General features: G+C 38.1%; 1 protein-coding gene across 1 annotated transcript in view; it reads left to right on the forward strand.

The window, feature by feature from the left end:
- LOC110161061 (erlin-2-like) overlaps positions 1-27985 on the forward strand; it is a 76815-nt gene that overhangs the window by 20833 nt on the left and 27997 nt on the right. The gene's annotated exons all lie outside the window — the stretch shown is intronic.

The following is a 27985-nucleotide window of genomic DNA, read 5'->3' on the forward strand; positions in this document are numbered from 1 at the left end:
TATTTGCAACCCTTTATACTCTTATTTACATTTCATATCAACAAAGTCTGCAGCCCTTTTTTTTACATTCCTTATCAGCAGCACAATTATTAGATTTTTATAGAGATTGAAATTCAGTCAGTTCTAATTTACAATAAACGGCTCAGGTCCTTTTAATGGTCTACACCCAGTCCTCCACCAGTAAAAGCATGTGGGTTGGAGCAGTGGTCAGGCTTTGGAAGACGCATTTGACTAATTTCTTGTTAAATCACACTGACATGACTTATATTTTTAGGAAATTAAAACTGAAATATTTTTAAGTTGTTTTAAAGGTGTTTTAAGTGTGTCACTTTCTGGAGGCAGCACATCACCTGTATGTTTTATGACATACTGTGGAAGGTTATAGTCAAAGGAACATTTCCATGGAAATAAGCAGAATGAAAAGTTTTGCAACATTTAATGCAGAACATCTAGGTTCTGCAAAAGTTTTCATGCTCTGGCTGTCAGACTGCGGAATTCCTCGTAAATATATAGGCAATTTATGAAGCTTTGTCAGCACTTTTAACAAATTTTTTAAGTCTAAAAACAACACACTTCATATAATATTATGCTGCTGCTTTAATTCTGTGCATATACTTGTATGTATACATGTATCTGAATGACAAAAAAGTCTGTCTAAGTAAGAGGATGCCCTCATCCTGGTCAGATAAGGTTTGTGGAATTGCAAACCTGCACAGAAGAGATGTTTTGTAAGCTTCTCAGTGCAGTATATTTTTCAGTGCTTTTATTTTAGTCTGCTATTTGACTAAAAAGTTACATACTCTAGCTTTAATAAGATAAAATGAAAATCTAATTGAAAATTGTAATCAATATGTGTAAAAATGTCCATGGCACTTTTCTTTGCCCAGCCCTGCTTCCATCTCTTTTTACTGTACTGTACACACTACATCTTTGTTTTTTAAATGACGCCATAAACAGCAGGTGGTAGGAAGCTTCAAAACACCCTGCATTTCTAATTTGTCCTCTGAGTTTTATAGAGACCACTTCTCCCTCCACAGCTGTTTTACATATGCACAGACTCACTGTGCATTTTTCTACCCCTAGTGAATCAGGCTAATTGTTTAATAGTTACTGTGGACTTGACGCAGACAACTTTCCCACAAAAGCAGCAGGTCATGTAAATAGTTGTGTCGTTATCGGAATATGGCTTGATTTGTTCTTTAGTATGAAACAAATAGTAGATTACCAGAATCTTTAGTCATTTGTGTTCTACCACATGTGACTTATCACTATTTATATCAGAGATGATGTAACTTGGTCTAACTAAGGAACTATATTATGCATTTAAAGAGATTTTTATACATGATAGCAAGCCTTTGGCACTGTTTAGTAATTTATGCAGAGAATCCTTGTTTTAGTCATGGCGTGAGTGACATTTATATGCAGCTCTTATTTGGAAATGGACAGTTGTTAGTATGAGCTAAAACAAAGCCTATAATGGCACGTCCCACATGACAATTCTCCATAAATATACAAAAGCATACAAAACTGTGCTCAGCAACTTGACACTGGTGTGATAGCGCTCTAAAGGGGGGACTCAGAGCATCCAAAACAAGTAACTCAAGTTGTTTTCACACATGTTAGTGCGTTCTATGGACCGTCCCAGTATGGAGTAGATTTAGTTCTGTTTATTTCACTTTTGGGAGGGTCTTGCACTGCAAAAAAAAAAAATCTAATCAACTTAAGATGACTTGAATTAAGAAAGTTTTGTAATGATTTGAGTAAATTTCACTCGACAAGTAAAATTATTTGCCAGTGGAACAAGACTTTTTGTACTTAAAATATGAAAATACATCTTGCTACACTTGAAATAAGAAAAACACCAACTTTTTGCACTTAAAATAAGAAACAAAATTAAATGTTGCTTGAATTAAGAAAAACACACTTGTTCCATTGGTAGATCATTTGACTTGTCAAGTTGAATCTACTCAAATAAAGTAAAAAATGTTCTTAATTTAAGTCATTTTAACTTGCCTAGCTATTGTTTTTTCCAGTGTGTTCGCATACACGTCAGCTGATCCACAAACTTTTTTCCATGACAATGTGCTTTAAGCGGACAGAGCCCATTGAAGACGGGCCCTGTGAATATGTTCTCACCCTCTCACTGGTGCTATACATGGCGCTCTTTCACCTGAAGCTATTTACACACTGAGGACTGTATGCACTGGTGACAGAAGCAAAAAACTTTTGGAGCGACCCAGACAGACCACAATTTCTCAACACCACATACTTTTACTGATTAGCTGGAAACTTCTTTCAAAACCCCAACCATATCACTGACGAATGACGATTAGACATGACTTATTCACAGTCTCTCAATCTTATGACAAATTACACTGTCATATGCAGTTCATTTAGTGGTCAAATGTAGCTTTTCCCTTGAGTTCACCTTGGTGGGCTCACAGATGTACTGGCCCAACTCATAATCAGGTGCTCGTGTGTTTAATGGGCGTTGGAGTCTTTAAACAGAGTAACACTTCCTCTGACTCACTTTACAGAGAGCGGGGATTTTACCTCTATGGGGTCTTAACTTAACCTGATTCACTTTGTGGAAACCGTCTGACCTCGCAGCATTAAGATTCGTTCGCTTGACTGTAGGCGGGTACTTTATTTTATTTAACCAATCGCTGCTATTTGGTCGTGACCTATGTGCTGCACAGCTAACTGGGCTAACTGGCATATTAAGCTTTTCCCAAATCCTGTAGGAAGAAGGACAATGACGTCTTTCCCCTTGATAAAATTCACCAAACATTCTCTTAGTTCCGGCTTTAAATCCTCGATCTCGGGAATCGTTGCCAACACAGAATGTATGGCTGTTTGCTGATTGGCTGGAGCCCGGACTTGCACTTTCGGGGTTTTTGCAAATTGTCGCGTTTATTCCGATTCCTGACCTAGGCGCTGGAGAGAAATGAAATTGAATCTGCTATCATATAACATATTTAGATCACCATTTTAGCTTTTATTGTTTTGAAAATGCTATATTCGCCGAAAACAGCGTATTGACATGCTTTACGTTGTGTTTCACTTCAATTTTCGATGTTCTGAGTCTCCCATCCTTTTGCTCTCTGCACTATATCACCCCTCCTTCAGAGCACAATCACACCACAGATTACGTCCCACTAGTGAAACTACCGCAAGTTGTTGTGTACGGTTTTGTATCATGCTTTGCTTTTGTATATTTATGGAGAAATGTCAAGGAGTCACAACGGAATCTTATTGTGAACCGCACCGAATAGGGCCCGGGAGAGATCACTAAATTACTGAAACGTGCATGGATGATATCTAAAAACTCTTCAGGCATGTTTTTCACCAGGGAAAAAAAAAATTATAACATGGTTGAAAGCTCAAAAAAGCCGTAATACCTCATCTTTAATGAGATATGCAGTCTTACAACACTTCCTCTGACTCACTTTACAACCAGTGAGAAAATGTTTTACACCACCGCACACCTCCAATACATACAAGAATTTCCCTCCTTACTCACTGTAGCTGTTAAAAGACACAAGACCTAAAATAACATTATACAGTTTCTAGGGAAGAGCGGTACAAGGCTAGATACGTGGGTCATAGTTCAACCTTCTGAATATCCTGCCAAAGAAAATAGATAATGGAAATGGATGCACTTGTCTCGTCACTGTCTGCTGACTTTGTTTCATTTGGAAAGTGAGAGTTACGGAAGGCAAGTATTTAAATCTAACTCATCCGTAGCTCTCAAAAACGCCTAAACTCTGCCCACAATTATATTTTAAATTGAGCCACTAAACTAGGCAGTACGTGGAGGACTAAAGAAGACAGTGCGGGGGAATGAGGGGCGGAGTCTAGTCGTATAATTAACGCTGTGATTGGTCTAACTTTGCCGTACTAGAATAAAGTGTAATTGCACATCCACTACAGTAGTTGACAGTATAGTGTTGGGTTTTTTGCACAAACGCTCAAGAGACACAATAGAACAAAATATTTAATAGGAACGGAGATAATAAAAGTCACCCGAAATCTAAGACAAGGAAGTATGACGACGTGTACGTAGCGCTCGACTTCACTGTGACTATGGTGGGAAACGATGAAAAACTGCGGTGTTTACTGTGTCTAAAAATGTTGGCAGTGGACAGTATGAAGTTAAATAAATTACAGCAACACTTAAAAACGTTACACCCCAATCACACTGATAAGCCACTTGAGTTTTTTCAGCAAAAACATGCCGAATATTGCCAACAATCATTCCGTTTCGTGAATGCAAATTATACTGTTTATACTCCTGTCGGAGCGTGGAGGGGCGCGAAATGTTTTCTTCTTCCTGGGAGGGTGTGACAGGAAAATAATTGGGAAGCACTGGTCTAACTGTCTAGCTGTAATAGAGCAGTCTTGTGTGATGTCACCAAGTACTTGAAATTGCAGAGGCCACTGAAGGCAGCACAAACGTAGATTTGGATGTTTTTGACCAGAACGCTACAAAGAACAGAAGATAATGCTATTAAAACACCATATACAGTTAGGATATAAAAAAAACTTTATATCCACATGCATTCATTTTAGTGTGTGATCACAGCTTTAGAACAGCTTTTTTCATACCTCAAACTGTAACTAGGGCAGACTGCCAGAACTCAGTCCATCCTAGTGTTGCTTTTGTAAATATTAGGTGATGACCGCTGCATTTTTTTTCCCCCCAAAACAAGATTCAGTTACCTAACTCTATGGGAAAAATTAATAAGAAATTTACTTCTAGAAGTGTTGGGTGGGCGGTTATTTACTGAATAACGTCGGGTGCTCTAGGCTGTACCAAATTTCATGTAGTAAAATGCAATAATTTTTTTTAATAGTATAGAAAATGTAAAAAAGCAACTTAAATCAACTTCTCTTAGCTGTTAACAGGTTAAGCTAAACAATAAAAACAAAAAGTAGGATTTATTTGCTCTTTTAAAGGGACAGTTCAGAATTTTGGACATAGGGCCTCATTTCCTAGTGAGCCAGAGTGTTGGAGACATATGGAAACACTTTTTTTAAATATTCCATCCAGTCCTTGTGTTTGCAGAGGTCACTGGTGCTAGGCTAGTGCATGTCAATGGCCATAGTTATCCTGACATTAAAAACACTTACCCACTCCACAAAACACCCGAGGCAAATCTGTTATTACACCAGACTGTCGATGTGAACGTGTGTGTTGATACAATAATGTTTGAAATAAACTAACCTTGCATCGCATGAATCGTCGCATGTTGAGAGACTATTTTCTCATATATCAGTCCGCCGCTACCAAACTTTCTATCAGGAAATACAACTCGCTGTTGCTGCTCAGACATAAATCCTTCAAATGCAAGTTCAACACAGACATTTACATCGACAGTCTGGTGTTATAATAGATTTGCCTTGCGTGTTTTGTGGATCAACTGTTTTTAGTGGCACGATAACTATAACTAAATTTATAAACTGTTATAATAACACACTAAACATACAAATCACACTTCATTGTGGCACATTCATTTTCTCTCATAACATTGCCAGTGGGTTTCTATAAAATTCTCCAGCTTCAGCTTTGTTTTGAACGTAATAAATTCCTATAAAAATAAATTATAGGGCCTTTAATGTCTCAACTAGACCTTTTGCCAAGTGAATTTGTGTGGGCTCACTATTGCACAATACACTATTATATAATTGTTCTTGGTAATTACAGATTTTTCCCAGTCTAATTTTATGATACATAATTTTGTATAGGCTGAGGTCAGGTGAACTTAGTGAAAATTTTCGTATGGTCCGGCAATTAACATTTAGTGGACCACTTAAAGGGCCCATATTACACTATTTTCTGAACTATATTATGTTGTTATTTCCTCATCAAAAACAGATCTGGAGTTATGTTTTTTTTATTTCTTTGTTTCATTCACACATGTTTCACACACAAACCCTTCACATTTAGGCTGCGTTCTTATAATAATGCATTCTCATAATACAGGAAGTGCTCCACTGTGTTTTTAAACCCCATACACCTTCACTAGAATCATTTGGATGACTTCAGCCAATCTACTGAACTAAAAGTAAAACGTATAAGAGCATTTTGAGCTTTGGAAATGTAGACAGTCTAACACGAAACATGTGTGAATGAAACAAAAAACAAATCCGGATATGTTTTTGATGGCATAACAACATTATGACATGGCCTCAGGGTAGCCATGGGGTCATAAAAGTTCCTAAATTAAGGTCTTAAAAAGTCTTAAATTATGTTGTTCAAGTCTTATTTTTTCACAAAAGTCTTCAATTTCATTAGCCTGTTTTTTTGTATACTCAGCCGGGCTGCAGTGCAATGGAGGGAGGAAAAAAAACAACAACGTAAAATCGCGTAACACGAATGAACGTCTAATGTGGAGTATGCGCAAACAATACTTTGGATTCTGGCGCCGGCGGCAATTAGTAAACATTCAGTAGTGTGGAGGAAGACGTTGGATGGATCATGGGGAAGTGTAGGTTAAACCACAATGGCTCTTAGATTCGAGATACAGTAGTTGATTGTTCATTATTAGAATTGGATCTGGTGTTTTTCGCCTGCATAATGGCTGCAATGTTGGTCTTAATTTTCATTTAAGTGGTCTTAAAAAGGTCTTAAAAATGTCTTAAATTTGGGGTAGTCAAACCTGGGGATACCCATTACACAAAATTGACTCTTTTGAGCTTTTAGCCATGTTAGAATGTTGTATGTGTCATATCAAAAACATACCTGGAGTTGTCTTTTTTTTCATTCACATACTTGAGTAATCCTTTATTATTAGTCTGTTTACATCCCCAAAACTCAAAATGTTCTGTTCCACCTTGTGATGTCATGAGGCAATAGTTTTTAAGTTAACAGCTGCCTTTTACCTTGAGTTCAGCAAAGATTGGCAATTCCAGAACTGAAATGATCCAAATGATTCTGAAGGTGTATGGAGTTTACAAAAACAGTGGGGCACTTTCTTTAGTACCACATGACATCAAAGGTGGAACCATGTGTTTTCTGTTTGTGTGAAGGACTCTAAATCTAACCCTAAATCTGCAGGGTTTGTGTTAAACATGCGTGAATGAAACAAAACATACCATAGATCAGAAAATAGCCTAATATAGACCCTTTAAAGCTCATAATATTCAATTTTTTGGAATGTAGGTCCATTATGTCTGTCTACATAGAACAGCGTTGCCTTATTTATTTATAGTTGACTAATCACGAAGTAAAGATCCTTAGATTACACAATGCTGTTTCCCAGTTTCAAATGAACCTCTCAAGATCAACACTTGGCGACCTCTTAAGCGCCCCCATGGTCTGCGACAGCCAAATAAACAACTGCCAAAACTTCAGAAAGAAAAACATTTTATATTCTCCCAGTGGGGTCCTGTTCTGGGATCTGTCACATTTGACTTTTCTCCATAAAACTTGAGACCATCGGCTGCGGTTGCAAAATGTGTTTTTGATTTTCTGTTTCTGAATGAATTGTGTGCCACGTTCTATGGTTTTAGATCATAATTATGGCTGGGGATCATTAAGAAGTTGCAGATGCAATACATACCTCGATACATAGGCCACGATACAATACAAATCTCAATGCACTTTCGACTCGATTCAGTATCAAATCGATTTGATATGGTTCAATAAAAAATAAAGGATAAATCCTGGCCGTGATTCTAAAAGTCTTTGTTATACCACTTCTTGTACAAAGTGAATATGAAACCTGCCCATTTTAATCACCAAAACAGTGAAAATGTCAAATGTGTCGCATAAACGAGTTTCCTTCCACTAAACAAGCGACAAAACTGTTGCTGTAACAAAATGATTCAGTAAAATATACCAAAAAGTACTCTCAATACAGCAGCCCACGATATTGATACTGTATCATCACATTAAACTATACGATATATTGATATTTCAGAAATTCAGCATGGGCCATTACAACTCTATGGGAGAGTCATTGTATTGGTATTTTGCTTACAGATACCATCAACATTCCCTGGGGGTGTGATGCTAACTGTAGACAGTGCTCTGCCTGAGGCTTTGGTAGACTTAAATCTAACTTTTATTTTAACACAATCCAACCAGAAAGAAACGATAAAGCTCTAACAAACTATTACAAGTGAACTGATTTTGTGCTGCTAAACAAGTCCCTCTCAAATAACATTATCTTATCTTAAAATCACTATCTTAAAACTTTAACTAGACTAACTTTAACTTTGCTAATGTGTGCAATGTGTCACCAGGAAAACCACTGAACATTCCACCATAGACACACATGCAGAATTCCTCCACTGTAATGTCACTGCAAAGTATCATTATTTCATTATCATTATTTAAAGATAAGATTTGCTGTATGAATAATAGCAGTACTTGAAGTGCATGTGGCAGGTCAGACTACTCATTTCACTGAAATAGAAATGGCATCCTCACATTATCTTATATATGGATATTGGGAGAATGTGGTTGATAAGAATTGACTCCATCGCCAGATGAACAGTTACATGAAAGAAGTTTAATATCAGGATGCTCCATGTTACATCTTCGCGAGCAGTTCAGAGGCTCAGGGCATGTTTACACAAGAATGCTTGTGGGTAAAAAGGATAAAATATTTTATCGTAAGTGCCTTTCGTTTAGATGGTGACGGTGTTTTGGGGGATTAAAAGCTCAAAAATCGGAACCCACCCTCCAGAGTGGAAAAGCTGAATACGCACCGCCGTAGCGTTTCCGTCTACACTGCACAAGACGCTGGTCAGATCTTCTCACGTCTCGTACACGTTTACGTCACATATATACAGTATCACAGCACCACCTAGCTGCCTGGCATGCACACCCCAATCAAATTCCACACACTTTTGCGTCATCGTATGCACTCAGATTTCCTCCCGAAAACGCTTGTGTAAACGCAGAATAAAAAGTGAGGATGTGACGCCACTTTTGAGTCTTCTGTTCAGACAAAAGATACTATCAGCATTTATAGAATATGATAGTGAGTAGAATGGGCTTGTACACATGAGCTGTTGGTACAGGGAATATACGCACAAGTACATATATGAAACACAAGGCCACTGTACATACTCAAATAGAACAGTACTAGATGTCAGTTGTATATCACTAAACATGACTCTTATAGCCACTGGAAACTCCTTATGATCATTGTTGTATTTCTGTAAATCTAATGCACATCTGGATCATGAGAAGAGGAACATTTCATACTTACATATATGTAGTTTTCTTTCTGCCTCTTCTGTAGTTCTTAGTTTTATTTTGGTAAAGTTTATCATTTTACTTCCTGGTTGGACATTGGCAGCAGTTGTGACAAATGTAAATGTAGTTCCACACCTTTCACCTAGCCACCATAATCTTAAAGATGCCATCTGTAACTAGGTTGGTGAACTGGGAGATGTTGTATTCTCACATATCACCACCAAATACTAAATTACTATCATCTAAATTACTATTATCTGATAGAAGACCAGCGAGCACAGGTGAGTCTGAACAAAAGCCAAGGGAGGTGATGGGAGAGGAGAGGGGGAACAGGTGTTACTTCTGCTGTCTACTGGTGAAAAGAAAAGGAAAAAATCAAACAAATAAGCTTGTGGATGGTGGCTTTAGCAAGGGTCCATATTTTCCGGTCTATAAGTTACACAGGACTATAAGTCGCACTTTTTGGGGAAATCTGTTTTATAAAATCAGAGCCCAGGAACCGACATTTCACCTTGAAAGGCAAATTATAGTAATAACAATAGAACAGAGAACAACAGACTGAACAGGCGTTAATTTGTTAACGTAACATATCAATAGTTATTCAGATAATTATAACATAAACAACATAACATAAGTTTACCAAACTCACAATCTCACTCCAAATCACTAAATCCATTGAATTCTTCATCCTGTGTGTCACTTCTGCGCGGGATAAACCATCGATCCATGAGGTAAACAGCACACCACTTCCTCCTCTGTGTAGCTGTTGTCAGACTCAGAATCAGTTCCACTTAGAATTATTCCGGCCTTTGTGAATCTCGACAGGATGGTTTCGGTTTCAGTTGTCATTGAAGTTCAGGCTTTGTCGATTCATCCAGTGACTTCCAGGAAAGTTGCATGGTGCACCCGCCCAGTTCCCGTGAAGCTGTGTTCTCCATCCTCGCTTTCCGCCAGTCCCTCACAAGTTTCTCGTTCACTCCAAAGTTTCTTTCTGCTGCTAGATTACCGTTTTTACTGAATATTTCACTATTTGCAGCAGGACAGCAGCTTTTTGTACAGGAGGCATGTGAGTGCGAAGTCACAGTGGTATAGGAGTAATAAGAGTAATAGATCCTGGCACACAAGCCTAGAGCCTCTCACAACTGTCAGTCTGGAAATTTTAATATATAAGTCGCCAGTGTTGTGCATGAACGAGTTCAAAAGAACGCGTTCATTGAACACGTTCATTTTTCAGTGAACTTTGAACTGAACGCAACACTTTTGTAAATCAAGAACTTGAACGTGAATTTGTTCAAATTATGTGTGATGAACGACGTACGTCACTGTTGGGCTTCAGTTAAACGTCGGGATTTGACGAGTGACGATCTGCTCGCACACTTCACCTCGCGAAACCGCACAGCCGCGTGTCAACGCGAAGGCGACTCCACCGGCAGCTTTAGTGGAACATACGGGCTCTTGTGTCTCTCAATGGGAAAGTCAATCAAACTTGACTGGGCGCGTTTAGCTGCTTGTATTTTCCTTCTATACAGGCTCACCACAGGCAAACGCAAGGATTTCAAAAGTTAATTTCAAAGCACTAATTAACAGTCTATGTGGATCTGGGCTCTTTCACATGATACACAACTGCCCAGGGAGCACAATGTGCTGATGGTAAATGGCACAAATACAACAATAGATACATGTGCGCTCTGTGTATTTTGACGGGGATACGCACCTACGCTCGTGTAGAGCGTCAAAAAATAGGATGGATCCTATTTTCTGAAATCTACACGCACAGGACGTGCTGCTCCGCGCGCGTATTATTTTACTTGGTACATATGTCAGCAACGCGCGTCACAATGCTTTTTTAACCTGGATTGAAATGGTGGGTTTTTCGTTTTTCTTCATACAAATTTGCTAAAATCACCGCCCGCGATATCAGCAGCGGTGAAACGCCGGAGGTTCGCCCGCGTAGACCGTGATCCTGAGCGAAAGGACCGACGCAGAAGTCCGCGCTCCACCGAGATAAACGGAGCTGACGCCCGATCGCACTCGGGGTTCTCTCAGGGGCGCTCCTAGATTCCAAGTTCTAGTCCAGGATTAGTCCTGGTTTGGTCCTGGTTTAGTCTTGGTTTAGTCCTGGTTTAGTCCTGGTTCAGTTCTGGTTTAGTCCTGGTTCAGTTCTGGTTTAGACCTGGTTCAATTCTGGTTCAGTCCTGGTTTAGTCTTGGTTTATTCCTGGTTTAGACCTGGTTCAGTCCTGATTTAGACCTGGTTTAGTCTTGGTTTAGACCTGGTTCAGTTCTGGTTTAGTCCTTGTTCAGTTCTGGTTTAGTCCTGGTTTAGTCCTGGTTCAGTTCTGGTATAGACCTGGTTTAGTCCTGGTTTAGACCTGGTTCAGTTCTGGTTTAGTCCTTTAGACGTGGTTTAGTCCTGGTTTGGACCTGGTTCAGTCCTGGTTTAGACCTGGTTTAGACCTGGTTCAGTCCTGGTTTAGACCTGGTTTAGACCTGGTTTAGTCCTGGTTTAGTCCTGGTTTAGTCCATATACGGTGCAAAAGTTCAGCATCTTAACAGTTCGTTTGGTGAGAGTAAATTAAAAGTGCTGCAATAGTCGTGTAATGTTTTACATTTTAAATACAGTAATATTGTAATGTAACAAATGACTTTGAAATGACAGTAACAAGTCATAAATAACACATTACAGTTTTAAAGTCACTTGCCCAACAGTGTATCTTATAAAGTTGTTGTAAACTAGAAGTCAGTTTGAAAAATAAATGCAGCCTTTCATTTACAGATCTCATCTAAATATAAAATGAACTGAACTTTGAACTAGTTCGAAATTAAAATTGTGAACTATGAACGTGAACTATTCACTTTGAACAAGTGTGAACTGAACTTTGAACTAGTTCATGAAAAGTGTGAACTTGCACAACACTGTAAGTCGCTCCGAAGTATAAGTTGCAAGAAACACCCAAACAATGAAAGAAGTGCGACTTATAGTCCAAAAAATACGGTAAATTATAGAATAGTTATGATTAGGCTGATGAAAATAAAACAGCCAGAAAATTGTGTTCCTTGCACATAAATTGTCCCTGCGTTCTGGATGGAATTTTCTATGTTCACTGCATCTTCCATTTAAATGATGTACATTTAGAAATATCCAGTAGGGGTGAGATGAGATACAATTTCCATAAGACAAGATGAGAAATGAGAGTGGATCTACGACAATAAGACAATTTTGACATAATTTGTTATAAATGGTGTGATCCAGTTTCCAATTTTAGCCTTGCAATTTTTACTGTATTTAATATTTTTGCTGTCATTGTAGCACTGCTTTTTGGGACTACAGCTTCTCAAAAATTGTAATTTACCAAAAAATAACTTCTTAATTTAGGTTGACAGAGACAATCAGTTTTTTTTTTTTTTTGTTTTGTTTTTTTTGTTTCATGTGGATAGGCCCAGCTACATCAGTATTAACAATAAATCAACCAGGGAAAAACATTTCTATTTTGACAATTTATGGACTTAAAAACTGCTGGGAGTTCTACATATAATATACCAATTAGAGCCCGACCGGTATAGATTTTGCTGTGGCCGATATGAAACCGATATAATGGGAGTTGGCGCTGCCGATAGCCGATATAATCGCCGATATATTTAGTGATGTAAAAATTCACTGTAAATGTTGAATTGTTTAAAAAACTTAGGTTTGGCTCTGATGGATTTTAAATTGGGTTTATTTAGGCAACATTTATTGTTATTCTGCCTCTTTACATCATATTTACAGACAGTAGGTTGGCTTAATGGCATTTTTGCATCACATTCTAGACACTAGTGATGGGTATTCCAGTTCTTTTTAGAGAACCGGCTCTTTTGGCTCGGCTCACTAAAAGCTGCTGGTTCTTTTGGCTCCCAAGTGGCTCTTCAGATTGTTTTGTTGCAAGCAGGACTAAAGCACGTCTAAAGCAGGACTGAATCAGGACTGAACCAGGTCTAAACCAGGACTGAAAAAGGTCTAAACCAGGACTTATTTATTTTATGCTAAACTACAGCCAAATATGCTCGGTTTTTTTTTTTTTTTTTTTTTATCCTATGTACACGCAAATTTCTCAAAGTTTCGTTTTCAGCCGCTGCCGCTGTCAAACCTCGAGTCTGCACGCGGCGTGAACAGGAAAAAAAGTGACAGAAAGAGAAAACACGGCTCCCAATAAGGATCAGGCTCCCGTCGTTCCCTTCAAAGAGCCGGTTCTAAGAGTCATTTCGTTCGCGACGGACCCATAACTAGTAAAGAAAGTAGCGCCGCGGTAATTAATTATATGCGCAAATGTCATAATTCACACGTCTATTCACAGCTCATTTACATATCAGTGCAGGTCCAGTAACAAATATACGGCCAATGTAGTCACTTTACAATAGACCAATAGAAAACAGCCTGTTTATGTGCGGGAGCTACAGCAGCTAACCCATAACGAATGACTAAAACTAGCTTCAAAGTCGACATATTTCCAACACTCACCGTTCATACAGGCTCCTCTCACATCACAAGTTTGCACTAATAAATGTCCTTTTAATTCAGACTCAAACCGATTGTCCGTAAAAAGAATATAATCTCAGTGTTTGGATCTGTGTCTGCAGGTGTAAACAAACACGCGTGAGTGATGCGACTCTATGGTGTGTTCAGGGACAATATGGACACACGCACGGATAAATGACTCCGTAGATAAATACTGATGTGGAGCCACATATTAGGACATTTATCTGTCTGTAAATTGGATTAAATGAACATAATGTAGAGAGTCTAAGATTTTTAACGACGTATCACATGCCCACGTGAAATATCGGCCCCTATCAGCAAGCATATCGGCCGATAGCCGATATGCCTCGAGGTGCACATATCAGCCGATATATCAGTAGGGCTCTAATACCAATAATGGGAATATTCTAATCACATGTTCTTTGGATTAGAGGCAGAAGACTAAGATAAGATAATCCTTTGTCTTGCATGACAGAAGTTTATCTTGGGACAGGGGTAAAAGGCAGATCATTATCCTACTGTACAGTTGTGACATTTAAAAAAAAAAAATGTATTCTGTTTTTCAGATCAAATCGATGAGAACCTTAAGAGAACATTACAGGAGGATCTGACGACAATGGCACCTGGACTCATCATACAGGTACATCATTATATAGCAGATGTTTGATTTTCCATAGAGCTTGAGCCAGAATCTTGGTCAAGAGTACTTAGCTGTCTTACTAGGCTACTATGCATGGAAAAATAGCAGGTTGTATTGTATTAGATGCTTATTTGTTAGATACAACCTATGGATTATATCTAAAAATAATAAAAAGTTGACAATTGATCTGCAAATTATAATATACAGATAGTTTAAAGAGGAGGTATCATGCTTAATTATTATTTTTTGACCTTTCATCCATGCATGTTTGTGTTATCTTGCAATCTCTTCCGGGCCCTATTCGAACCCTCCTTTTTATTAGCAGTGCGACTCTGTCCAAGACTCAGCCAGGCAATTCTCCATAAATATATACAAAAACTTACAAAAGGAAGAGGTGTAGGAAGTGTGTTTGGAAAGGGAAGTGTGGGCCTCACTGCTCAGAATGGATAAAGCGTAAGAAAATAAATGGAAATACAAAAGCGTGATACGAACCAATACACCACAACTTCACAAACCTGATGTGATATATAGTAGTTTCAAATGACACAATTTTCAAAACAATAAAAAGATTATCTAAATAAAAAAATATAAATAAAAAATCTTTAATGTGTGTGCAGAGAGATGTAATACCCCCTCTTTAAATAACACACATTATGCAAATCTTACTCTGAGGTTTATTTTAATACAATCTGATGCTGACAGAGGAGCTCTTGAACTATGTGCCATTTGAGTTGCTTCACAGATAATTATATTTCGTAGTAGGGATGGGCATGATTAGTCGACTAATCGATAATTGATCATTAAGAATTTTGTCGATCATGTTCATCGACAAACCGAGTGTAGGTTGCTGTGCGTAGCGTAGTGGAAGGAGACAAGGCTGCATCTAACACAAACATTGGAGTTGCGGCCTTACAGTCCCATGTTTCAACTATGGCACCTCCTTGGAGATCACTGTACCTCTCAGTGAGTGTGTTTACATACACATCAGTGTCCCAGGTATGATTGCGTTTTTTGAGTATCTCGGTTTAGTGCACGTAAACACAGTATCGCAGTTACTGCCACATAAAGCTGAGTGCACGTGTGTCCGAAAGACAAATGCTTTTCAGTCTTTTCATCACAACAGTAGCCAAAATAAATAAAGTGACCAACATAATTAAAGTGAGTGAAATGACTGTTAAATAAAGAGCTGCACTAAACCTGCACACGTCTGATCTCTAAAAACATGAACCATCTCCAACGAGACACACACACCATCATCATCATCATCCCTCTGTCACAGAGAGAACACTTATATTCCACTGAGTTGTGTCCTTTAATCCGACAAAAGCTGACTGCATCAGCAGCATCAGCACTACAAGGAGCGAGCCGTTGTGTTCAGCACTTACAGTTTATGCAAATGAGCCATGTGGTTTCGTTTCTGTAAAACATTAACAAACGTGTCAAAGCTGCATTAAACACATTATATGATCAAACAGGCTGATGTGGCTCTATGGTAGTTATGGTTTATGTGTTGTAAAGTTGAGTTTATTTATTCAGATTAATAGTAGTAATAATGATGAAAATTTTAATATTAAAACATCAATGATTAATCGAAAATCAGTCTTTAATTCTGCTGATGATTGATTAAGACAATTTGGAATGCCCATCCCTATTTTGGTGTATACAGTCAATTGTACAGATTTTTCCTGTGCAGTTTTTAAGCCCATAAACCATCACCAGGCTTGTTCTACGGTGTGTTCACAACCAACACATGGCTGTATTAGCATTGCATTCATGGAGGATAAGGCTGACAGCAGGGGGAGCTTCAGTGCTTATATGCCTCCTTAGAAATGAAGGTGAAGTTTATAAAGTATATTTTCCAAATGCAGTCATTACTACATTTTACCCAAATAACACAGTGAATGTTCAAGGACATGCTGTTGTCCTCATAGAATCAAGCCTTGAAGCCCTCTCTTTCAGTGGTCCGCATTCACACCAGTGGGAGTATCAAAAACTGACCTAAAGTCCTTGATCTTTGCAATACTGGAAACTACTATGTTCATGCCAAAAATCATTGTCAAATGGTGTGTGTCTGGCAATTGTCCAGTTTCGTTTTCTTAGTTAAGCCAAACTTTCAATATTATTCCTAAGTTTTTTTTCATTTGTTGTTGGGAGTCCACCTTGGCACTCCTGAACCAAAGACTCTCCAGACAGCGGGCCTTTTAGATTTTGATGATACATGATACTAGACCTGTCATGATAATGACAATATCGTGGGTACTTTTTCTTTGCAATACTGGGATTTTAGCCATTTTTAATGTAATACGATAAGATTTGAGTAGAGGGAAATAACTTCTATAACTTCGATGGCGACTTATCGGATAATTGAATCATTTATTTGTTGCAGCTCAGGCTTTTTAATGATGCTATCTATTTAAAATCAGTTTACTGGGATTCTCCTGCCTTGTGTGAGTGGCAAATAGTAATTCAGCGCATCAAAAATGAAAGTGAAACATATCAAACATTTTAATACGTTGTTTTCATCAAATATAGGTAACATGGTGATCTAAATAGTTATGTGTTTAACAATTAGCAATTAATACCCCATAAAAGTGTATTAACCACTTCTTAAAATAACTTGCATATAAATGTTCAATTACCGTATTTGTCGGACTATAAATCACTCTGGACTATAAGTCGCACTTTTTGGAGGAAATTTATTTTATAAAATCAGAGACCAGGAACCAACGTTTCATCTTGAAACGCAAGTTATTGTAATAGCAATAGAACATAGAAAAACAGGCTGAAGAGGCGTCTGGTATGTTAACGTCACATATGTACAGTTCTTCAGATAACTATAGCACAAACAACAGAACAGAACAAGTTTACCAAACTCTCCATCTCACTCCAAATTACTAAATCTATTGAATTTTTCATCCTCGGTGTCACTTTTGAGCAACTCTGCAACCTCCGGAGGTAAACAGAGCGCCATTTCCTCTTCTAACCATATGTGCAAGGAGGGAGGTGAACAAATAATGAAAAAAAAAAAAAAAAAGATTCAACATGTCCAGGACAGAATGTGCGGACAGTGGGGTGACCTTGGAGAGCCAGCACACATGAGCTGACGGCTTTATCCATCACATGACACTTGAATTGCCTATTGATCAGTTTACAAAAACACAATGATTAAGTGCATCTACTTTAAATGCTCCAAGCTTAATATAGAACGACGGGAAGGTTGACGAGCCTGGAGAAAAAAAAAAAAAAAACACACACACACAGCTTGTTGGTGGCACCTTCAAGTGAATTGGAAATGAGACGGTGACTTGGAGACAAAAGCATAAACATGAGCGTACGTGTCCCCCTTTCAGCTAAAATCAAAGACGTAGCACAGAACGTGAATTGTGTGCCTTGACAAAGCAGCATGTATTGTTCTCTCTGATTACCTGGGATCATGCGATGTTAAAACGGCAGAAACAACAGAGGTGGTAAATGAGGGAATTTTACGGACAAGGAGAAAACTTGGTCCACACTGTTAGCTGTAAACAGTGAAGGTTTGAGCTCAAGAGAACAGTAGCACAAGGGCAAAAAATCAATAAGCGAATCATTAAAGGCTAAGAAATCACTAAAAATATAGCACATTCTAAACAACAGCATACATGTGCAGTAATTACAAGATAAAGATAAAAGACAAAAGAAAACAACACTGTGTGTGAATTTGACTGCTCATATAGTGGATATTAGGATATCAAAAGTATTGAAAATCAGATCCTAATCGGTATTGAATTTAAAACATTTAAGCCGGTATCAATACTAAAGAAGTCACAATCACAAGATAGAAATGAACCTTTCCTGAATAGCTTTAGAATATAACATAAGACCACATAACCTGGTGTATGCCATGGAACCTACCTGGATGACTGAGGAATTACACAGCTATAAGGGCACATGGTAATATAAAAGAAAGTACTGTTATTTAAACTTGAAAATCACATTCTATTGTCTAAAGAAAGTGAAAGTGTTTTTTAATCTCATCATGGTATCGGAATCGGTACTGAGTATCAAGTTGATATCAAGTCCTTATGATCCCTCATACCAGAGGTGGGACCAAGTCATCATTTTACAAGTCTCAAGTAAATCTCAAGTCTTTGACCTCAAGTCTGAGTCAAGTTCCAAGTAAAACACAGGCAAGTCCAAGTCGAGTCTCAAGTCACTGGCCCATAAGTCCAAGTCAAGTCCAAGTTGTCACTTTGAGCTTCAAGTGATTTCAAGGCTTTAAAACAAGATTTTTGCAATTTATGTTAATTTGTAAAGGAAATTGTACTTAAAAAGTCATGGTATATTTATATATGAGTATTTAAATAAGACTGGTAGAAATGCAATTTTTTCCTTTTTAAATGTCTTGTCAAGATCTTGGTGTGAATCATTATGGTCAGAATAGAAAGAATTCAGATTTAAACGTGCTAAATAATAGTTATTTTGTCATGTAGTGTGCATTGAAATGAAAGGATTATATTCTATGTAGTTCCCTTTGTTTTACTGTATTGTACTGTATATTACTTTAAGATCTTTGAGGATGCCAACTCACAGTACTTCAGTTACACCCAAAGTAACAAATAGAGAGAATTGGGAGAGATATGTTATAGTTTGTTCCTGTATGAAAAAAAAAAGGAAAAAAAAGAAAGAAATGCCACACATATCAACTGTAAAGGGTAAAAGTATTTTCTAAAAACATATTTTTTTAGAAGAAGCTTCAAGTCTTCTTAAGTCACAGGTCCCAAGTCCGAATCAAGTCCGAAGTCACTGATCTTCAAGTCCAAGTCGAGTCCCAAGTCTTAGTCCATTTTATCAAGTCAAGTCTCAAATAGTGACTCAAATCTGACTCGAGTCCAAGTCACGACTTGCACGTCTCCACCTCTGCCTTATAATATAATTTTGATTGCATTGTTGGTGGACTAATTCCAAATCACTGTTTTTGGATTCTTGGGCAAGACATTTCACCCGCCAGTCCATGTTTGACTGTGTTGGAAAAACTAAACACAACTGCTAACTTAGTGTTTTGTAGTATTACATTTTAGAGACTTACTTTGTCTTGATTTAGTTTTGGTTTAGTCTTGAATTGCAAATTTCGAGTTTTAAATTTTAGCATCATGACAGTGCTAGTGGGTATAAATCTGGTACCTGTGCTTTACAATCAAATCTGCCACTAATTGCGCGCACACCAAGAAGCAAATCCTTTTACGTTTGCCCTATTTCCTCTTTTAATTTGCATTTACTTGAAATCCGCAGATAAAAGCCGAGATGATAATGAGGGATTTGTCCCACTGCAAGACAGAAATCATATGGTTTTAAATACATAAAGGTAAATCAGCAAATGGCAATGCGCTAATCATAATTATAATCACATCCAAATGTAATTACTTTTAAAATAGGGACAGCTGTATATTGTGGTACAAAATAATCACTTTTGAGATAATGTAGCATCATTAAAAACAGGCACTCTTTCATATATGAGCTTTTTATTTACTTCAGCTGATTACAGAGGCTACAGTTTGCTTATTTAACAGTGAATGTGCTAACAACATTTCACTCCCACAGCGCCTCTCAGCAGGAGTTGGTCCATGTTATTTACATGTAAATTACCTAAAGTAGCCTATAAGCTAAGACCAAAGCACATCAGCTTGCAAACTTGTGCTTTAAACAGTTGCTTCTAACTTTGATCACATCTTTGCATCTGTGAGTACACTGAATATTAGCTGTGCTCAGTTAAAACATACGGACTACACTGCGCATACTTAGCAGTAGTACACTTGCTTATAGGTCTAGTACTCTAACCATAGTACTGAATTATAACTACTTCTTGTATTTTGAACCTGCTACCCAAAAATCACAGAATACAGAATAGCATTTATGTTAAAATATGTATTCTTCAGATATAGGCCAAGTTAATACAGTATGATACACTTAATCAAATTGCTCAGACTTCTTGTGTATCAGCCTCACGAAATGGTTAACAACATACTGGTATTACAAAAAGGTGTGCATAATAGTTGGCTCTGAGAAATAATACAAAGTGTTGAAGGTCCTAAATTACACAAAACTGACTCTTGTGAGCTTTAAGCCACGTTATATCGCTGTTACGTCATCAAAAAACATACCCAGAGTTGTGTTTTGTTTCATTCACACACGTTTGAGTAAAGTCCATCAAAGAGCAAACCAACAAACATTTTACCTTTGTTCAGGAGAGACTGGCAATTCAGGAGATTAAATTATCCAAATAATTCTAATGAAGGTATATAGACTTTAAAAACACAGTGGAGTACTTCCTGTATTACCACATGACATTACAAGGTGGTTTCTGGTTGAGAAATAGATAGCCTAAATATGCACAATTTGTGTGTTAAAAATGTGTGAATGAAACAAAATATTGCTCCAGGTATGTTTTTGATGAAAAACAATGTAATAACATATATCAGAAAATAGTGTAATATGACCCTTTAATCTTTAAAAACAGCCTGCTCTAAATTGTTGGATGGAACTATATGTTATGGAGTGTTTTCAACTTGAAAACCAATATAGAAAATCTAGAAAACCACTACCACAAAAAATAAAATATATATGACTACGATTAACATCTAAAGGTACAACTTTTACATGTTTGCACAACTTTTCAATCCACCCCCTTACACTGCATCTGTGCATCTTTGAGCCGCTGCCATCTTGCCAGTTTGCAGCTTCGAAGCTATATAAGCAAACACCTGCTCTTGTCGTCTATAAATGGCTTAATCAAATTTCTTGGATGTGATTATGTGTTGACTATTGCACAACATAATAAAGCAGCACAATTATTTCAAATAACCATATCCTGCCAACAACGCCATAAAAAGTCTGAAAAGTTATAGTTTCGCCTTCTAATATTCCTAACGTGCAGGGTATGTAATTAAAAAAAAGCAAGGTATGTAAAAGAAGGAGCTGGAAAAAGGAAAAAAAAATAAAATAAAAAATACACACCACACTCATGTAGGGTCTCCATGCCTCTTGGGAACTTTACACTGACTTACATTCATTTTCTGGAGACTGATTCTAACCATAACAATATTCTTGCCGAACCTTAAACTAACTCTAGCCTACTTTAACCAAAATCTACACTTGAAATTATAATAGAATAATAAAAAGAAAAATATAAGATTTATGTCATGGGGTTCTGATTTCTGTCCCCACTTGAAATTTCATGCATGTGACCAGAGGCTACTTCAGTGGCCACTTGTAGAGATAAAAAATAGAACAGAATAGGATCTAATGCAGCTTAAATAGGCCCAAAGCATCCAGCTAACGCTATTAGATTTAACCTAAACCTGATATAATTTTTCATATGTTTTAAGTCATGTTAGGATGTTGTTACCTCATCAAAAACATACCTGGAGTTGTGTTTTGTTTCATTCACACATGTTCGATAAGTAATCCTTATTCTCAGTTTGTCTACATCTTCAGTGCTCAAAAATGAATGAACTGAAAATGAATTGACTGCACATACAGATATTAGTCCCCATAAAAATATAAACACACTCCCACATTTATTGGAAAGCACAGAGCGGCACAAAAATTCCCACTTTCCTGTAAACCTATGTGCGTATGGGAGGCTGTGTTTACAGTGGGGGTCATGTCTGGGAGACTTTATTGCTTTTGGCAGCCATCAGCGTTCCAACCTCGGTGCCAGATCTCGGGAGGAATTACCAATGCAGTCAATTACAATANTGGGGTAGTCAAACCTGGGGATGCCCATTACACAAAATTGACTCTTTTGAGCTTTTAGCCATGTTAGAATGTTGTATGTGTCATATCAAAAACATACCTGGAGTTGTCTTTTTTTTCATTCACATACTTGAGTAATCCTTTATTATTAGTCTGTTTACATCCCCAAAACTCAAAATGTTCTGTTCCACCTTGTGATGTCATGAGGCAATAGTTTTTAAGTTAACAGCTGCCTTTTACCTTGAGTTCAGCAAAGATTGGCAATTCCAGAACTGAAATGATCCAAATGATTCTGAAGGTGTATGGAGTTTACAAAAACACAGTGGGGCACTTTCTTTAGTACCACATGACATCAAAGGTGGAACCATGTGTTTTCTGTTTGTGTGAAGGACTCCAGCTCTCAACATAAACATCACAGGTTGAGCAGTCAGATCCACTGACCCACAGGTTGGCTGGTGTGATTCCAGCTCCCATGGATGAATGCTGTCATTGTGTCCTTGGGCAAGACACTTAACCCACCTTGCCCACAGTGTCTGCATACACTGGTGTGTGAATGTGTGTGTGAATGGGTGAGTGGTTCCTTGTTGTAAAGCGCTTTGAGTGCCTTGAAGGTGGAAAAGCGCTATAGAAAAATGTGACCATTTACCATTTACCAAGGACTCTAAATCTAACCCTAAATCTGCAGGGTTTGTGTTAAACATGCGTGAATGAAACAAAACATACCATAGATCAGAAAATAGCCTAATATAGACCCTTTAAAGCTCATAAGATTCAATTTTTTGGAATGTAGGTCCATTATGTCTGTCTACATAGAACAGCGTTGCCTTATTTATTTATAGTTGACTAATCACGAAGTAAAGATTCCTTAGATTACACAATGCTGTTTCCCAGTTTCAAATGAACCTCTCAAGATCAACACTTGGCGACCTCTTAAGCGCCCCCATGGTCTGCGACAGCCAAATAAACAACTGCCAAAACTTCAGAAAGAAAAACATTTTATATTCTCCCAGTGGGGTCCTGTTCTGGGATCTGTCACATTTGACTTTTCTCCATAAAACTTGAGACCATCGGCTGCGGTTGCAAAATGTGTTTTTGATTTTCTGTTTCTGAATGAATTGTGTGCCACGTTCTATGGTTTTAGATCATAATTATGGCTGGGGATCATTAAGAAGTTGCAGATGCAATACATACCTCGATACATAGGCCACGATACAATACAAATCTCAATGCACTTTCGACTCGATTCAGTATCAAATCGATTTGATATGGTTCAATAAAAAATAAAGGATAAATCCTGGCCGTGATTCTAAAAGTCTTTGTTATACCACTTCTTGTACAAAGTGAATATGAAACCTGCCCATTTTAATCACCAAAACAGTGAAAATGTCAAATGTGTCGCATAAACGAGTTTCCTTCCACTAAACAAGCGACAAAACTGTTGCTGTAACAAAATGATTCAGTAAAATATACCAAAAAGTACTCTCAATACAGCAGCCCACGATATTGATACTGTATCATCACATTAAACTATACGATATATTGATATTTCAGAAATTCAGCATGGGCCATTACAACTCTATGGGAGAGTCATTGTATTGGTATTTTGCTTACAGATACCATCAACATTCCCTGGGGGTGTGATGCTAACTGTAGACAGTGCTCTGCCTGAGGCTTTGGTAGACTTAAATCTAACTTTTATTTTAACACAATCCAACCAGAAAGAAACTATAAAGCTCTAACAAACTATTACAAGTGAACTGATTTTGTGCTGCTAAACAAGTCCCTCTCAAATAACATTATCTTATCTTAAAATCACTATCTTAAAACTTTAACTAGACTAACTTTAACTTTGCTAATGTGTGCAATGTGTCACCAGGAAAACCACTGAACATTCCACCATAGACACACATGCAGAATTCCTCCACTGTAATGTCACTGCAAAGTATCATTATTTCATTATCATTATTTAAAGATAAGATTTGCTGTATGAATAATAGCAGTACTTGAAGTGCATGTGGCAGGTCAGACTACTCATTTCACTGAAATAGAAATGGCATCCTCACATTATCTTATATATGGATATTGGGAGAATGTGGTTGATAAGAATTGACTCCATCGCCAGATGAACAGTTACATGAAAGAAGTTTAATATCAGGATGCTCCATGTTACATCTTCGCGAGCAGTTCAGAGGCTCAGGGCATGTTTACACAAGAATGCTTGTGGGTAAAAAAGGATAAAATATTTTATCGTAAGTGCCTTTCGTTTAGATGGTGACGGTGTTTTGGGGGATTAAAAGCTCAAAAATCGGAACCCACCCTCCAGAGTGGAAAAGCTGAATACGCACCGCCGTAGCGTTTCCGTCTACACTGCACAAGACGCTGGTCAGATCTTCTCACGTCTCGTACACGTTTACGTCACATATATACAGTATCACAGCACCACCTAGCTGCCTGGCATGCACACCCAATCAAATTCCACACACTTTTGCGTCATCGTATGCACTCAGATTTCCTCCCGAAAACGCTTGTGTAAACGCAGAATAAAAAGTGAGGATGTGACGCCACTTTTGAGTCTTCTGTTCAGACAAAAGATACTATCAGCATTTATAGAATATGATAGTGAGTAGAATGGGCTTGTACACATGAGCTGTTGGTACAGGGAATATACGCACAAGTACATATATGAAACACAAGGCCACTGTACATACTCAAATAGAACAGTACTAGATGTCAGTTGTATATCACTAAACATGACTCTTATAGCCACTGGAAACTCCTTATGATCATTGTTGTATTGCTGTAAATCTAATGCACATCTGGATCATGAGAAGAGGAACATTTCATACTTACATATATGTAGTTTTCTTTCTGCCTCTTCTGTAGTTCTTAGTTTTATTTTTGGTAAAGTTTATCATTTTTACTTCCTGGTTGGACATTGGCAGCAGTTGTGACAAATGTAAATGTAGTTCCACACCTTTCACCTAGCCACCATAATCTTAAAGATGCCATCTGTAACTAGGTTGGTGAACTGGGAGATGTTGTATTCTCACATATCACCACCAAATACTAAATTACTATCATCTAAATTACTATTATCTGATAGAAGACCAGCGAGCACAGGTGAGTCTGAACAAAAGCCAAGGGAGGTGATGGGAGAGGAGAGGGGGAACAGGTGTTACTTCTGCTGTCTACTGGTGAAAAGAAAAGGAAAAAATCAAACAAATAAGCTTGTGGATGGTGGCTTTAGCAAGGGTCCAAACTTGACTACCATATTTTCCGGTCTATAAGTTACACAGGACTATAAGTCGCACTTTTTGGGGAAATCTGTTTTATAAAATCAGAGCCCAGGAACCGACATTTCACCTTGAAAGGCAAATTATAGTAATAACAATAGAACAGAGAACAACAGACTGAACAGGCGTTAATTTGTTAACGTAACATATCAATAGTTATTCAGATAATTATAACATAAACAACATAACATAAGTTTACCAAACTCACAATCTCACTCCAAATCACTAAATCCATTGAATTCTTCATCCTGTGTGTCACTTCTGCGCGGGATAAACCATCGATCCATGAGGTAAACAGCACACCACTTCCTCCTCTGTGTAGCTGTTGTCAGACTCAGAATCAGTTCCACTTAGAATTATTCCGGCCTTTGTGAATCTCGACAGGATGGTTTCGGTTTCAGTTGTCATTGAAGTTCAGGCTTTGTCGATTCATCCAGTGACTTCCAGGAAAGTTGCATGGTGCACCCGCCCAGTTCCCGTGAAGCTGTGTTCTCCATCCTCGCGCTTTCCGCCAGTCCCTCACAAGTTTCTCGTTCACTCCAAAGTTTCTTTCTGCTGCTAGATTACCGTTTTTACTGAATATTTCACTATTTGCAGCAGGACAGCAGCTTTTTGTACAGGAGACATGTGAGTGCGAAGTCACAGTGGTATAGGAGTAATAAGAGTAATAGATCCTGGCACACAAGCCTAGAGCCTCTCACAACTGTCAGTCTGGAAATTTTAATATATAAGTCGCCAGTGTTGTGCATGAACGAGTTCAAAAGAACGCGTTCATTGAACACGTTCATTTTTCAGTGAACTTTGAACCGCAACACTTTTGTAAATCAAGAACTTGAACGTGAATTTGTTCAAATTATGTGTGATGAACGACGTACGTCACTGTTGGGCTTCAGTTAAACGTCGGGATTTGACGAGTGACGATCTGCTCGCACTTCACCTCGCGAAACCGCAGCCGCGTGTCAACGCGAAGGCGACTCCACCGGCAGCTTTAGTGGAACATACGGGCTCTTGTGTCTCTCAATGGGAAAGTCAATCAAACTTGACTGGGCGCGTTTAGCTGCTTGTATTTTCCTTCTATACAGACTGACCACGGCAAACGCAAGGATTTCAAAAGTTAATTTCAAAGCACTAATTAACAGTCTATGTGGATCTGGGCTCTTTCACATGATACACAACTGCCCAGGGAGCACAATGTGCTGATGGTAAATGCACAAATACAACAATAGATACATGCGCTCTGTGTATTTTGACGGGGATACGCGCCTACGCTCGTGTAGAGCGTCAAAAAATAGGATGGATCCTATTTTCTGAAATCTACACGCACAGGACGTGCTGCTCCGCGCGCGTATTATTTTTACTTGGTACATATTCAGCAACGCGCGTCACAATGCTTTTTTAACCTGGATTGAAATGGTGGGTTTTTCGTTTTTCTTCATACAAATTTGCTAAAATCACCGCCCGCGATATCAGCAGCGGTGAAACGCCGGAGGTTCGCCCGCGTAGACCGTGATCCTGAGCGAAAGGACCGACGCAGAAGTCCGCGCTCCACCGAGATAAACGCAGCTGACGCCCGATCGCACTCGGGGTTCTCTCAGGGGCGCTCCTAGATTCCAAGTTCTAGTCCAGGATTAGTCCTGGTTTGGTCCTGGTTTAGTCTTGGTTTAGTCCTGTTTTAGTCCTGGTTCAGTTCTGGTTTAGTCCTGGTTCAGTTCTGGTTTACCTGGTTCAATTCTGGTTCAGTCCTGGTTTAGTCTTGGTTTATTCCTGGTTTAGACCTGGTTCAGTCCTGATTTAGACCTGGTTTAGTCTTGGTTTAGACCTGGTTCAGTTCTGGTTTAGTCCTTTTCAGTTCTGGTTTAGTTTAGTCCTGGTTCAGTTCTGGTATAGACCTGGTTTAGTCCTGGTTTAGACCTGGTTCAGTTCTGGTTTAGTCCTTTAGACGTGGTTTAGTCCTGGTTTTAGTGGTTTAGTCCTGGTTTAGACCTGGTTTAGACCTGGTTCCTGGTTTAGACCTTTGGTTTAGTCCTGGTTTAGTCCATATACGGTGCAAAAGTTCAGCATCTTAACAGTTCGTTTGGTGAGAGTAAATTAAAAGTGCTGCAATAGTCGTGTAATGTTTTACATTTTAAATACAGTAATATTGTAATGTAACAAATGACTTTGAAATGACAGTAACAAGTCATAAATAACACATTACAGTTTTAAAGTCACTTGCCCAACAGTGTATCTTATTTAAGTTGTAAACTAGAAGTCAGTTTGAAAAAAATGCAGCCTTTCATTTACAGATCTCAATTTGAACTTGAACTAGTTCGAATTTAAAAATATGAACTTCATGAACTGAACTATTGAACTTTGAACTTGTGAACTGAACTTTGAACTTAATTAAAAAGTGTGAACTTGCACAACACTGTAAGTCGCTCCGAAGTATAAGTTGCAAGAAACACCCAAACAATGAAAGAAGTGCGACTTATAGTCCAAAAAATACGGTAAATTATAGAATAGTTATGATTAGGCTGATGAAAATAAACAGCCAGAAAATTGTGTTCCTTGCACATAAATTGTCCCTGCGTTCTGGATGGAATTTTCTATGTTCAC

Source organism: Boleophthalmus pectinirostris, unplaced genomic scaffold (assembly GCF_026225935.1).
Source record: "Boleophthalmus pectinirostris isolate CB_2022bp ecotype Guang Dong unplaced genomic scaffold, ASM2622593v1 HiC_scaffold_4, whole genome shotgun sequence".
Classification (NCBI taxonomy): domain Eukaryota; kingdom Metazoa; phylum Chordata; class Actinopteri; order Gobiiformes; family Gobiidae; genus Boleophthalmus; species Boleophthalmus pectinirostris.